We start from the raw sequence: 13252 nt of genomic DNA on the forward strand, positions 1-13252 counted from the left end.
GCAAGGCCAACAGGAGAGGGAGGACCAGGCATGCTTAAGTCTCTGCTTGTGTCATGCTCACTGTTACTCCGCTGGCCAAAGCAGATCACATAGACAAGTCCAGTGTCAGTGTGGGGAAAATGACACAAGAGTTTGGCTCCAAGAAGGAAATTACTGTGGCTATTTTTTTTTCATACCATCTAACACCTTGTTTGGAGCAGATTCTCTTCACTTGTTCATTCACTCAGCTGCCTTCAATGAGCACTTTGGTAGCAGCGCTTATTCTGGACTGAAAACAAAGATGAAACAGACTTGATCCAGAATTCCTGGTCTAGCAGGAGGAATTAGGACACACAAAGGCTGACAAAAGTAGTATTAACTGCCATATGAAGGGGATAAAAAAAATAGCTAAGTGATCTGGAGAGCCAAGAAGTTACAGTAAAAAAAGTTATACTTCCATGAAGAAGAGATGTTTATGCTGTATCTTGAAGGGTGGCTAAACAGAGACATCACTTTGCCCACAAAGGTCCATATAGTCAAAGCTATGGTTTTTCTTGTAAGAGTTGGACCATAAAGAAGGTTGAGCGCCAAAGACTTGATGCTTTCAAATTCTGGTGCTGGAGAAGACTCTTGAGAGTCCCTTGGACAGTAAGAAAATCAAACCAGTCAATCCTAAAGGAAATCAACCCTGAATATTCATTGGAAGGACTGATACTGAAGTTGAAGCTCCACCTGATATAAAGAGCCAACTCCTTGGAAAAGACCCTGATGCTGGGAAGGATTGAAGGCAAAAGGAGAAGGGGGGCGACAGAGGACGAGATGGTTGGATGGCATCACTGACACAAAGGACATGAGTTTGAGCAAGCTTCGGGAGTGGGTGATAGACAGGGAGGCCTGGCGTGCTGCCTCTGGGATCGTTGCGTGGGCAACAGCACAGCGGTGGTGCCAGTGACAAGGCAGGAAAGTGAGGCACGGAGTCCTCTTTGGGGTTTATTGAGCTTGGGGTCTCTGTGCAAGCAGGAGGAAATGTTGAGTATGGTGCTGGGTGTTTAGATCTAGACCATGGGAGAAAATTCAAAGCTGGAAAGGGAACTCATCAACAAGGGGCTAAGTGGTGAAACCATGAGTACCAGTGATATTATCAGCAGAGAATTTACCCAAAAAAAAAAGAAAAACAAAAGGGGAAATGTGGGGTCTTTTAAGTTTCAGAGAAAGAAAGACGGAGAATAAGTATTAAATCTAGTAATTAAGCATTCACCCATCTCTTTAGAATCTGTCAGAAATTTACATCAAAAGCTTGAGGGTTGAAGCACCATGGGTAACAAACTATAGGCTCGCTGTGATTGCATTTTAATAATGACTTCCTATGTCACTGGTTTCAGAATATGTTCTGTTCTGAAGGTGAGCAGCAGCTTGATCGAGAACACTGACTTAGAAACCAAAACTGTGGTTCACATCCTGGCTGCATCTAATCAATGGCAGGATCTCAGGCGAGTCAGGAAAGCCCTCTTGGGTGTAACATGCGGATAACTCCTGCCTTGAAGAATTGTTGGTGTTAATATAAGTTAAGTCTTGAGACCTGTGCCTGACATGGAGTATGTGATGTGAAAGCATCAATATGGACAAATATTTACAGAAGCGCGTACCTTGATGAAAAGAAAATGATTGAAATGCACGACCTCAGTAAGAGTTCTGATCAGTCAGGATGGTGGATCTGACTGATGTTCTAATCTCCAGTCGGGAAATTTGAAGCGCTGCCGGTGCTGGGAATGGTGAGTGACACAGTAATAGAGAGAGAGCTCGGCGCGGTACAGACACTCACATGCACGTGGCCTTGGGTGTGCGGGCTGGAGAAGCTGCAGCCCTCAGGCTGCAAGTGAGCGAGGTTTGTCGTATGAACCGAACCCTAGAGTTGGAGGTGAAGATGATGCAGTTAGTCATATAGGATGATGGAGACTCTGCGGCACAAGGTGCCTAAAGAAGGAGCAGAGAAAAAGAATTTTAAACCTCATTCCATGTTCAGTGTGTCTCTCTACTTTCAGGCACCCCAGAAGGCTGGGTTACTTCTGCTTTTCTATCCAGGGTAACTCCAAGAACATGCTCCAAAACTATGTTTATGTTGGTGAGTGTGTATGGAGACACAGTGTTTAACATAGGCTGGAATAGATAAGCAATGTTCATAAATCTTTCTGAACACCGCTCCTTGGGAATTCACCAGACACACACCCCCACCCACACACATCTCTGTTACTTTTTTTCCTTCCTTGCTTCCTTCTCCCCTTCCTTCCTTTGTTCTCTCTTTCCTTCCCTCTCTCCTTCCTTCTTTCCTTCCTAACCTGCACAAGTGGTTCCACATTACCTGTAGAATAGAGTCTCCCTCCCTAGCATGGCATTGCAGGCTTTCTGGGTTCTCGCTTCATTGAGTTTTGAGTCTTTACCTCCCATGAATCTCTCAACCCTCTCCTTCAGCTAAACGGACTGCATTTAATTTCTTGAGCAGGTAACAAATGCTTACAATTCGTTGGCTTTTGTAATTTATTCATTTAGCAAATCTTCGGTAAGTCAGTTTCTCAGGTTCCTTTTTGATAAAAACTCTCTTGCCGGACTTTGTAAGGAAGAGTACTTTAAATATAGATAAATCACTTTCTCAAATTGCCAAGCATATTATAAGTACTTAATTTAAAAAAGCAATTCTTTTATTATTATTATCTCTTCTGTTTACAAAACTATTGTTTTGCAAGAGATTTTGCTTATTATAAAGATTAGGAAAATACAGAGAAAAATTTAATTTTTTTTCCATCCCCCTAATTTAATAATGGAGAAATAACTCCAGAAAAAATGAAGGGATGGAGCCAAAGCAAAAACAATACCCAGCTGTGGATGTGACTGGTGATAAAAGCAAGGTCCGATGCTGTAAAGAGCAATATTGCATAGGAACCTGGAATGTCAGGTCCATGAATTAAGGCAAATTGGAAGTGGTCAAACAAGAGATGGCAAGAGTGAATGTCAACATTCTAGGAATCAGTGAACTGAAATGGACTGGAATGGGTGAATTTAACTCAGATAACCATTATATCTACTACTGAGGGCAGGAATCCCTCAGAAGAAATGGAGTGGCCATTATGGTCAACAAAAGAGTCCGAAATGCAGTACTTGGATGCAATCTCAAAAACGACAGAATGATCTCTGTTTGTTTCCAAGGCAAAGCATTCAATATCACAGTAATCCAAGTCTATGCCCCAACCAGCAACGCTGAAGAAGCTGAAGTTGAACGGTTCTATGAAGACCTACAAGACCTTTTAGAACTAACACCCCAAAAAGATGTCCTTTTCATTATAGATGACTGGAATACAAAAGTAGGAAGTCAAGAAACACCTGGAGTAACAGGCAAATTTGGTCTTGGAATATGGAATGAAGCAGGGCAAAGACTAATAGAGTTTTGCCAAGAAAATGCACTGGTCATAACAAACACCCTCTTCCAACAACACAAGAGAAGACTCTACACATGGGCATCACCAGATGGTCAACACTGAAATCAGATTGATTATATTCTTTGCAGCCAAAGATGGAGAAGCTCTATACAGTCAGCAAAAACAAGACCAGGAGCTGACTGTGGCTCAGACCATGAACTCCTTATTGCCAAATTCAGACTGAAATTGAAGAAAGTAGGGAAAACCACTAGACCATTCAGGTATGACCTAAATCAAATCCCTTATGATTATACAGTGGAAGTGAGAAATAGATTTAAGGGCCTAGATCTGATAGATAGAGTGCCTGATGAACTATGGAATGAGGTTCGTGACACTGTACAGGAGACAGGGATCAAGACCATCCCCATGGAAAAGAAGTGCAAAAAAGCAAAATGGCTGTCTGGGGAGGCCTTACAAATAGCTGTGAAAAGAAGAGAAGTGAAAAGCAAAGGAGAAAAGGAAAGATATAAACATCTGAATGCAGAGTTCCAAAGAATAGCAAGAAGAGATAAGAAAGCCTTCTTCAGTGATCAATGCAAAGAAATAGAGGAAAACAACAGAATGGGAAAGACTAGGGATCTCTTCAAGAAAATCAGAGATACCAAAGGAACATTTCATGCAAAGATGGGCTCAATAAAGGACAGAAATGGTATGGACCTAACAGAAGCAGAAGATATTAAGAAGAGGTGGCAAGAATACACAGAAGAACTGTACAAAAAAGATCTTCACGACCCAGATAATCACGATGGTGTGATCACTCACCTAGAGCCAGACATCCTGGAATGTGAAGTCAAGTGGGCCTTAGAAAGCATCACTACGAACAAAGCTAGTGGAGGTGATGGAATTCCAGTTGAGCTATTCCAAACCCTGAAAGATGATGCTGTGAAAGTGCTGCACTCAATAGGCCAGCAAATATGGAAAACACAGCAGTGGCCACAGGACTGGAAAAGGTCAGTTTTCATTCCAATCCCAAAGAAAGGCAATGTCAAAGAATGCTCAAACTACTGCACAATTGCACACATCTCACACGCTAGTAAAGTAATGCTCAAAATTCTCCAAGCCAGGCTTCAGCAATACGGGAACCGTGAACTTCCTGATGTTCAAGCTGGTTTTAGAAAAGGCAGAGGAGCCAGAGATCAAATTGCCAACATCCGCTGGATCATAGAAAAAGCAAGAGAGTTCCAGAAAAACATCTATTTCTGCTTTATTGACTATGCCAAAGCCTTTGACTGTGTGGATCACAATAAACTGTGGAAAATTCTGAAAGAGATGGGAATACCAGGCCACCTGATCTGCCTCTTGAGAAATTTGTATGCAGATCAGGAAGCAACAGTTAAAACTGGACATGGAACAACAGACTGGTTCCAAATAGGAAAAGGAGTTCGTCAAGGCTGTATATTGTCACCCTGTTTATTTAACTTATATGCAGAGTACATCATAAGAAACGCTGGACTGGAAGAAACAGAAGCTGGAATCAAGATTGCCGGGAGAAATACCAATAACCTCAGATATGCAGATGACATCACCCTTATGGCAGAAAGTGAAGAGGAACTCAAAAGCCTCTTGATGAAAGTGAAAGTGGAGAGTGAAAAAATTGGCTTAAAGCTCAACATTCAGAAAACGAAGATCATGGCATCCGGTCCCACCACTTCATGGGAAATAGATGGGGAAACAGTGTCAGACTTTATTTTGAGGGGCTCCAAAATCTCTACAGATGGTGACTGCAGCCATGAAATTAAAAGACGCTTACTCCTTGGAAGGAAAGTTATGACCAACCTAGATAGCATATTCAAAAGTAGAGACATTCCTTTGCCAACAAAGATTCGTCTAGTCAAGGCTATGGTTTTTCCTGTGGTCATGTATGGATGTGAGAGTTGGACTGTGAAGAAGGCTGAGCACCGAAGAATTGATGCTTTTGAACTGTGGTGTTGGAGAAGACTCTTGAGAGTCCCTTGCACTGCAAGGAGATCCAACCAGTCCATTCTGAAGGAGATCAGCCCTGGCATTTCTTTGGAAGGAATGATGCTAAAGCTGAAACTCCAGTACTTTGGCCACCTCATGCGAAGATTTGACTCATTTTAAAAGACTCTGATGCTGGGAGGGATTGGGGGCAGGAGAAGAAGGGGACGATAGAGGATGAGATGACTGGATGGCATCACTGACTCAATGGACGTGAGTCTGAGTGAACTCCGGGAGTTGGTAATGGACAGGGAGGCCTGGTGTGCTGCGATTCATGGGGTCGCAAAGAGTCAGACATGACTGAGTGACTGATCTGATCTGATCTGAATTTAATTCCATCTCTATGAAATATTTTCAGTCATATTTATAAAATAGCTGCACAAAAATAGATGAGATGATGCTGCAAATAATTTTATTTCCTGATTTTTCCATGCAGCATTATATCACAAATATTTCCCCACATCACTAAAAAATTTCTTGAAAATAAGATCTTTAGCTCTATATTATTCTACTTCATAGATTTATTTTCTTGAGTGAGTCCCAATCCTTGATTGTGTAGGCTATTTTGAAAATTTCCTATATAATTTGAAAATATGGAAAATCTGTGGTTTCCATATTGTTAGGGAAATCTTAAACTTTGGTTATTCTCTTAGGCTGATTCATAACAAATGAAGAAGTGGATTGACACATGTGGACATGTGAAGGCTCTCAATACATATTGGAAAATCACTTTCAGAGAAATGAGACTGGTTTTACATGCACCTCCTACCTCCGTCAAGGGTTAAAGTTTCCCTTTCATCTCCTCTCCTTCAGCCCTGAGACTCTGGGAGGACACACATCTGCATTCAGAAATAGTAACAACAGACTTGCATTTCCAGGGAGCAGAGACGGGCCTTTCCAGCACCAACTTAAATAGTCCAAAGGTCTCTCACAGATCTGCCAGGGAACCTTTGTCTCCCACGACATCATGGAAGAGTGCAGGCTCTCTGCCAGGTCACTTATCAAAGATCACATCACCTCTGCACCTCAGTCTCCTCATCTGTAAAATGGGAATAACATTGACACCTATCCTATAAAGATTGTGGGGAGGATATTGACAGCTAGGTTGAATGCAGAATGATTACCGCAGCTGCATCTTCTTGAGCTCAGTTCTTTTATTACTCCTGGAAACAGTCACAACAGAGCGACTTTCTAAAGGCACATCCCCGTCACAGCAGCTGCACCAGGTAGAAGAATGTCATGAACAAAGCACACACCCCAATGGATGGATGCAAACTCTGCCTGCAACAGGATATGCGTTCCTGGAAGGAGAGAAAGCTGTTGCAGGTCTTTGACAGGCCCGGTTCTAATGCCCTTTGTTCCCTGAAGCGATGCTCGGATTCTAAAATTAAACCCTACTTCCACTACCCCAAAGTGCTGTGTGCATTTGAGCATCACCAGTGTTAAGGAACGGTTTTTGTCTGCTCTCATTACCATGGTTACACCTCCAAGAGCAAAAAATATATGGCTGCTGCTTTTGTCAAATCAGGCCCACTTTCCTGTGATTCGGGCCATTGCTGCAAAGTGGCTGATGGCTGCTCTCCACAGGAGCCCAGAGGTTGGCACGGACTTGTAACGAGCCCTCTGATGTGGCAATCAGTTGGTGACATGGGCTGACACAGAGTCATTTGGCAGCACCAGGGTATTGACCCTGGGCCTCATGTGAGTCCATCAGTCAGGTGCGAAATGCCAGCCCTGGCTGCAGGCACGGTGCCTGCCCTGAGTTCAGCAAGGAGACAGAGACACAGAGTAGATGCATGGAGGAAACAGTAGAGGATTGGCTTTGGGGTTTCAAAAAGTACCCTCTGCCCTTCATCTCAGAACCTCTAAGATACAGGTGGAAGAATGTAGCAGAGGCCAGACTATCACCTTGATTACTGATAAAGCCATTGGGAGAATTTGCCTTTGATTGGCTGGAAAGCAGACTCACTTCAGCCCTGACTTACCTCATTACTGTATCAGCTGGACCATAGCAGGCCATCCTCAGAGCAGAGATTCCCAACATGCACTCTGTTCTCAGAATATAGACTTCCTGCCAACAGGCAGAGGACCCAGGAGAAGAAGCAAAGAAGTTCGGTCAGCCTGGTTCTTTCTTCCAAACCACTATGAACAGAATTTGTTCTTCTAATTCATCCGAAAAAGGGGATATGTGTGTGTGTGTGTGTGTGTGTGTGTGTATATATATATATATCTCATTCACTTTGTTGTACAGTAGAATCTAACAGAGGATTATAAGGCAACTAACTGTACACCAAAAAAAAAAAAAAAAAATTAAAAATAAAGAGAAGAAGTGTCTGTTCTTCCCATAGAGCTCAGAAAGGGGACAGCACAGTCACTTTAGTCCCAAATTCTGCAGACTTTTTCTGTAAAGGGTCGAATAGGAAATATCCTAGTTTTGAGGGCCACCTTGGAGCTGGTACATATTCTTTCTTTTCTTCACAGCCTTTTGGAAATGTAAAAAATCATTCTTAGCTCTTGGGCCATAAAAAAAAAAAAGTAGGTTATAGGCCAAGCTCTCCTCCAGCTCTTATGGTTCAGTGTGGTCTCAGAGCAGCAGCATCCACACAGGCCATTAGGATTCAGAATCCCAGGCCTCACACCAGACCTACTGGAGCAGAGTCCGGCTCTCTAACAAGAGCCCAAATAAAGTGTGAGAAGCACTGTGGAGGGCTTTCCAAGTGGGACTAATGGTAAAGAACCTGCCTGCCAGTGCAGTAGACATAAGAGACGTGGGTTCGACCCCAGCGTCGGGAAGATCTCCTGGAGGCAGAAATGGCAATCCACTACAGTATTCTTGCTGGAAAATCCCATGGACAGAGGAGCCTGGTGGTCTACAGTCCTTGGGGTCACCAAGAGTCGGACACGACTGAAGCAACTAAGCATGCATCATGGAAAAAAAATCCCTCATGAGTGGCTGGGAACAAGTGTTTCTAATTGCAAAACAATGTAGAAACCTGTGAGCGCTGAAGAAAGTCCCCCTTTGCAAGTTCTTCATACTTTTGTGTCAAGGTTTATCACAATCTGCTTGTAATTGTGTGTGTGTGTGTGTGTGTGTGTGTGTGTGTGTGCACGCATGCGCCCGCCCCTCTCTAACTAGATGGTGAATTCTTGGAGGGCAGGGAATCAGATCTAAACCCACCTCCAAGTTCTTAGTTCCTTGGACTCCCACGTGCAGAGGAAGAACCGCAGAGATGTCCTGTCACTCCACCACTTTCTATTAATCATTTGAAGCTTTTGGTTCCTTCTTCGTAAAATGCAGTTCTAAACCCCTTCCTCCCCTGTTGGGGGGGATTCAGCTAGGTAAGAGGGGTCTCTCCTAGTCTGGCACATAACCTGCTCTTGTAAGCAGCAGCCATTACAATGTAAAGAGGATGGTCTTGTCTGCAGGAGAGTCCTGGCATAGCACTGGGAAGGGGACTCCAATGGAAGAGGGCTGAAGAGCAGCTGGGGATCTGAGGGGCCCCACGAGTACCGCCTGACCCTCCCAAGCCTCTGGCATCTTGGGCCAGCGCCCCAGGCCCTGGACACAAGACAGCTGTCTGTAACGTCCTTCCCGATCCGCCAGGAATTCCAGGGCAGGCTATCCAAGCACTAGCATGGCTTTGTCTCGGGATGGTATCAGGGCCATTTTGATAACTCTCATACAAGCACCTAGACTAGGAGGTACTCTGCATTTGCGGATTATTGGCGACTTGTTGGGAATGAGCGCCATCTCCTGGGCACAGTTAGAAAGACATTAGAATGACCTCAAATTCATAACATCCCTTTTTGTCTAAGCCAGTGTTCATTAAATGTCTTTCTCCAGCCCTCCAATAAAGAAAAAAACAAATGATTAGTATCTACCCCAACAGAAAGTGAAGAATAACTAAAGAGCCTCTTGATGAAAGTGAAAGAGGAGAGTGAAAAATTTGGCTTAAAGCTCAACATTCAGAAAACTAAGATCATGGCAGCCGGTCCTATCACTTCATGGCAAATAGATGGGGAAACAGTGGAAACAGTGGATGACTTTATTTTGGGGGGCTCTAAAATCACTGCAGATGGTGATTGCAGCCATGAAATTAAAAGACGCTTACTCCTTGGAAGGAAAGTTATGACCAACCTAGATAGCATATTCAAAAGCAGAGACATTACTTTGCCAACAAAGGTCTGTCTAGTCAAGGCTATGGTTTTTCCAGTGGTCATTATGGATATGAGAGTTGAACTAAAAAGAAAGCTGAGCGCCGAAGAATTGATGCTTTTGAACTGTGGTGTTGGAGAAGGCTCTTGAGAGTCCCTTGGACTACAAGGAGATCCAACCAGTCCATCCTAAAGGAGATCAGTCCTGGGTGTTCAATGGAAGGACTGATGTTAAAGCTGAAGCTCCAATATTTTGGCCACCAAATACGAAGAGCTGACTCATTTGAAAAGACCGTGATGCTGGGAAAGATTGAGGGCAGGAGGAGAAGGGGATGGCAGAGGATGAGATGGTTGGATGGCATCACCGACTCAGTGAACATGGATTTGGGTAGACTCCAGGAGTTGGTGATGGACAGGGAGGCCTGGCGTGCTGTGGTTCATGGGGTCACAAAGAGTCGGACACAACTGAGTGAACTGAACTGAACAACTGAACTGAACTCAACTCAACAACATACATCTGTTTATTGTTAAGCTATATGCATTATAGCTTCAGTATTATATTATGCATCTTAAGTAAAATACAGCTATTCATTCAATATTTCCAATAGTGAGTATATTGAGTTCTTATGTGCCAGGCACTGTCCAGAGCATTTGGGGCAGATATTTCTGTGAATAAAAAAGACAAAAATACCTTCCTTCCCATAGTCAGATAATTGAAAAACTAAATCAGTAAGAAAATTATACAATATGCTAGAAGGTAATAAATGCTATGGGAGAAAGAAACAAATGTATAGGGGATTTGAGAGTGAGGGGTAATAGGGTAGGTTGAGAAGATAAGATTTAAACCAGAACTGAAGGAGGTGGAGGAGGGGGTTGAGCCTGTTGGAAGTCTGGGTTTCAGGTACTCTGGTCAGAGGGAACAGCCAGTGCAAAGGCCCTGAGGTAGGGGTGTGCCTGCACATTTGAGGGGCAGAGGAGCTCTGTGAGGCTGGAGTGGAGTAAGCCGTGGTGGATTAGAGAAGAAGAAATCAGAGCAGAAACTCACGATGGGCCTCAAGCACTTTGGCTTTGGTGGGATGGGAATTCATCAGAAATTTGTGAGAGGGGTGTGACTTGATCTGACATTTTGAAAGTATCATTCCAGCTGCTGAGAAGAGACTGGTACAGTGGGGCAGGGGTCAAGGGAGGGGCACAGTCTAAGAAAAGGGCTATTGTGTTTTTCCAGGTGAGAGTCTGGAGTGGCTTGGAGTTAGGGGATTGCGGTGGTGATGCTGCACCATTTTTTAAAAGTAAGAGGTGAAAGTAAACAATGTAATTAGAAGCTCCAGAATTTTGTTTCCACACCCCAGTGGGCCAAGAGGGCATGCCCTATTGGAGACTGACCCCTAGGCAAGGTAATTCCTAAAGATCAGAGGCTACAGAAGAAATCTACAAAGAGTTACACAAGAAAGGGGTTTTGTGGAAAGGTATGTTTTTAATGTTGATGAGAATGGCTTGTTACACAAAGAGGTTGGCAAACAAATGTATGTAACACAGCTGGCCCCTGAGGTGTTGAAAACACTGTGATCTGAGGCTCCCAGGACCCTAACCCCATGTTTCCCCTTGGAGCAGTCCTTCAGCATTCACTAATTCAGTGTTGGTGAGTGTACAGAATATACCTCTGCTGTGATTAACAGGAATCAACCATACATTTTCTGAATGCAAACATGAATATGTTCATTCCATGTTTGGACGCTGTGATACATTGACTGGGGAATGGCCCTGATTTCTTCTTTCTTTGTATTATGCTTTTGCATTTTCTTCTACCTAGATGTAGGTTCTAATTCCTCACGCCTGAAATCTGTTCTGGGCTTTGTCTTGCTCTGGTCAATGGAGTGTTGGAGAAGTGGTGCTGTGTCATTTATGTACGTAGCCCCAGGAGGCCTTGCAGCTTGTCCCCCTACACCCCACTTGTGTCTCTGAGATCACTGTGAGAACATGCTGGTGGAACATAGGTGACTGGGCCGAGGCTGTCCCAGATGAACCAGCAACTTGCCAGCAAGCTTCCACCCTCTGGAGTGAACCTTAATTCAAATCAGGCCTTTCCAATCGAGATCACCAGGATCAGCAGAACTAAACCACTCCACCAACCCATAGATTCCTGAGCAATAATAAGTGGGTGTCACTTTAAGATAGTAACCCTTGGGGTGATTTGTTACACAGCATTATTGTGGCAATAGATTATTGACATGCTGCTGCTGTTGTTAAGTCGCTTCAGTAGTGTCTGACTTTGGGCGACCCCATAGACAGCAGGCTCCTCTGTCCCTGGGATTCTCCAGGCAAAAATACTGGAGTGGGTTGTCATTTCCTTCTACAGTGCATGCATGCATGCTAAATCGCTTCTGTCCGACTCTATATGTCCCTATGGACAGCAGCCCACCAGGCTCCTCTGTCCACAGGATTCTCTAGGCAAGAATACTGGAGTGGGTTGCCATTTCCTTCTCTGAGATTACTGACATAGATGCTGAAAAACTCTACTAGATTTTCTTGGTATATTATGTCAGCTGTAACTTAAGACTACATTAGAGGGAGACTAGTGGGGGAGACTTCAAACAGAAGCAAGCATCAGTTCCCAGTTATTTTATGTCCCAAGGTTTTATACATGTCAGATCTAGCCTCCTGGAATCAGCCTTGATGCTCAGGCCTCTTTTATGACTGCTGCTGCTGCTGCTGCTAAGTTGCGTCAGTCGTGTCTGACTCTGTGCGACCCCATGGACGGCAGCCCACCAGGCTCCCCCGTCCCTGGGATTCTCCAGGCAAGAACACTGAAGTGGGTTGCCATTTCCTTCTCCAATGCATGAAAGTGAAAAGTGAAAGTGAAGTCGCTCAGTCGTGTCCGACTCTTCACAACCCCATGGACTGCATCCATCCATGGGATTTTCCAGGCAAGAGTACTGGAGTAGGGTGCCGTCACCTTCTCCACTTTTATGACTAAGATCCAGATAAAGCACACTTTCCAGAGGCGGGGCACAGTGGCTTCATACTAGTGAGTGGACAATCAACTACTTCATTTTGAGCTGGTAAACTGGTGTACATGGTCCCAGAGTAGGCTGATCATTTGGATCACTAACACCCAGGTTTTTTTACCAGTAATACCTGTTCAACAACCCATATGTGTGCAATCTCAGGGCACTCTCACCATCAACAACAGTAAGCTAAAGGGGTCCAGTTTTGTTTTATGAATATATGCTATGATTTTAACATTGAGTAATTATTCATGCTTATTTCCCTTCTGCCAGAAATCCTGCAAATGCCCATTTTCATGATGTAATTTCAGTGAAGTTAGACTTGAGCATTTCAAAGTTGTATAATTAATTATATTCAGCTTCAATCAAAATCACAAATTCAAACCACCAACATCAGGACACCTGATGGTATCAGTTACACATCACAGGTGGCCTCATGGGGCCTAAGTATGATACCTAATTAGATTTCCACCTTTTAGAAAAAAATTGAATTCTCTATTTGGCTAGGGTCAGACAGTTTACATTTAGGTCATCGTTCATGTTTAGTCTCTCAGTCATGTCCAACTCTTCATGACCCTTTGGACGATAGCCTGGCAGACTCCTCAGTCCATGGGATTCTCCAGGGAAGAATGCTGGGGTGGGTTGCCATTTCCTTCTCCAGGAGATCTTCCTGACCCAAGGATC

This window comes from Bubalus bubalis, chromosome 12 (genome assembly GCF_019923935.1).
Source record: "Bubalus bubalis isolate 160015118507 breed Murrah chromosome 12, NDDB_SH_1, whole genome shotgun sequence".
Taxonomy (NCBI): domain Eukaryota; kingdom Metazoa; phylum Chordata; class Mammalia; order Artiodactyla; family Bovidae; genus Bubalus; species Bubalus bubalis.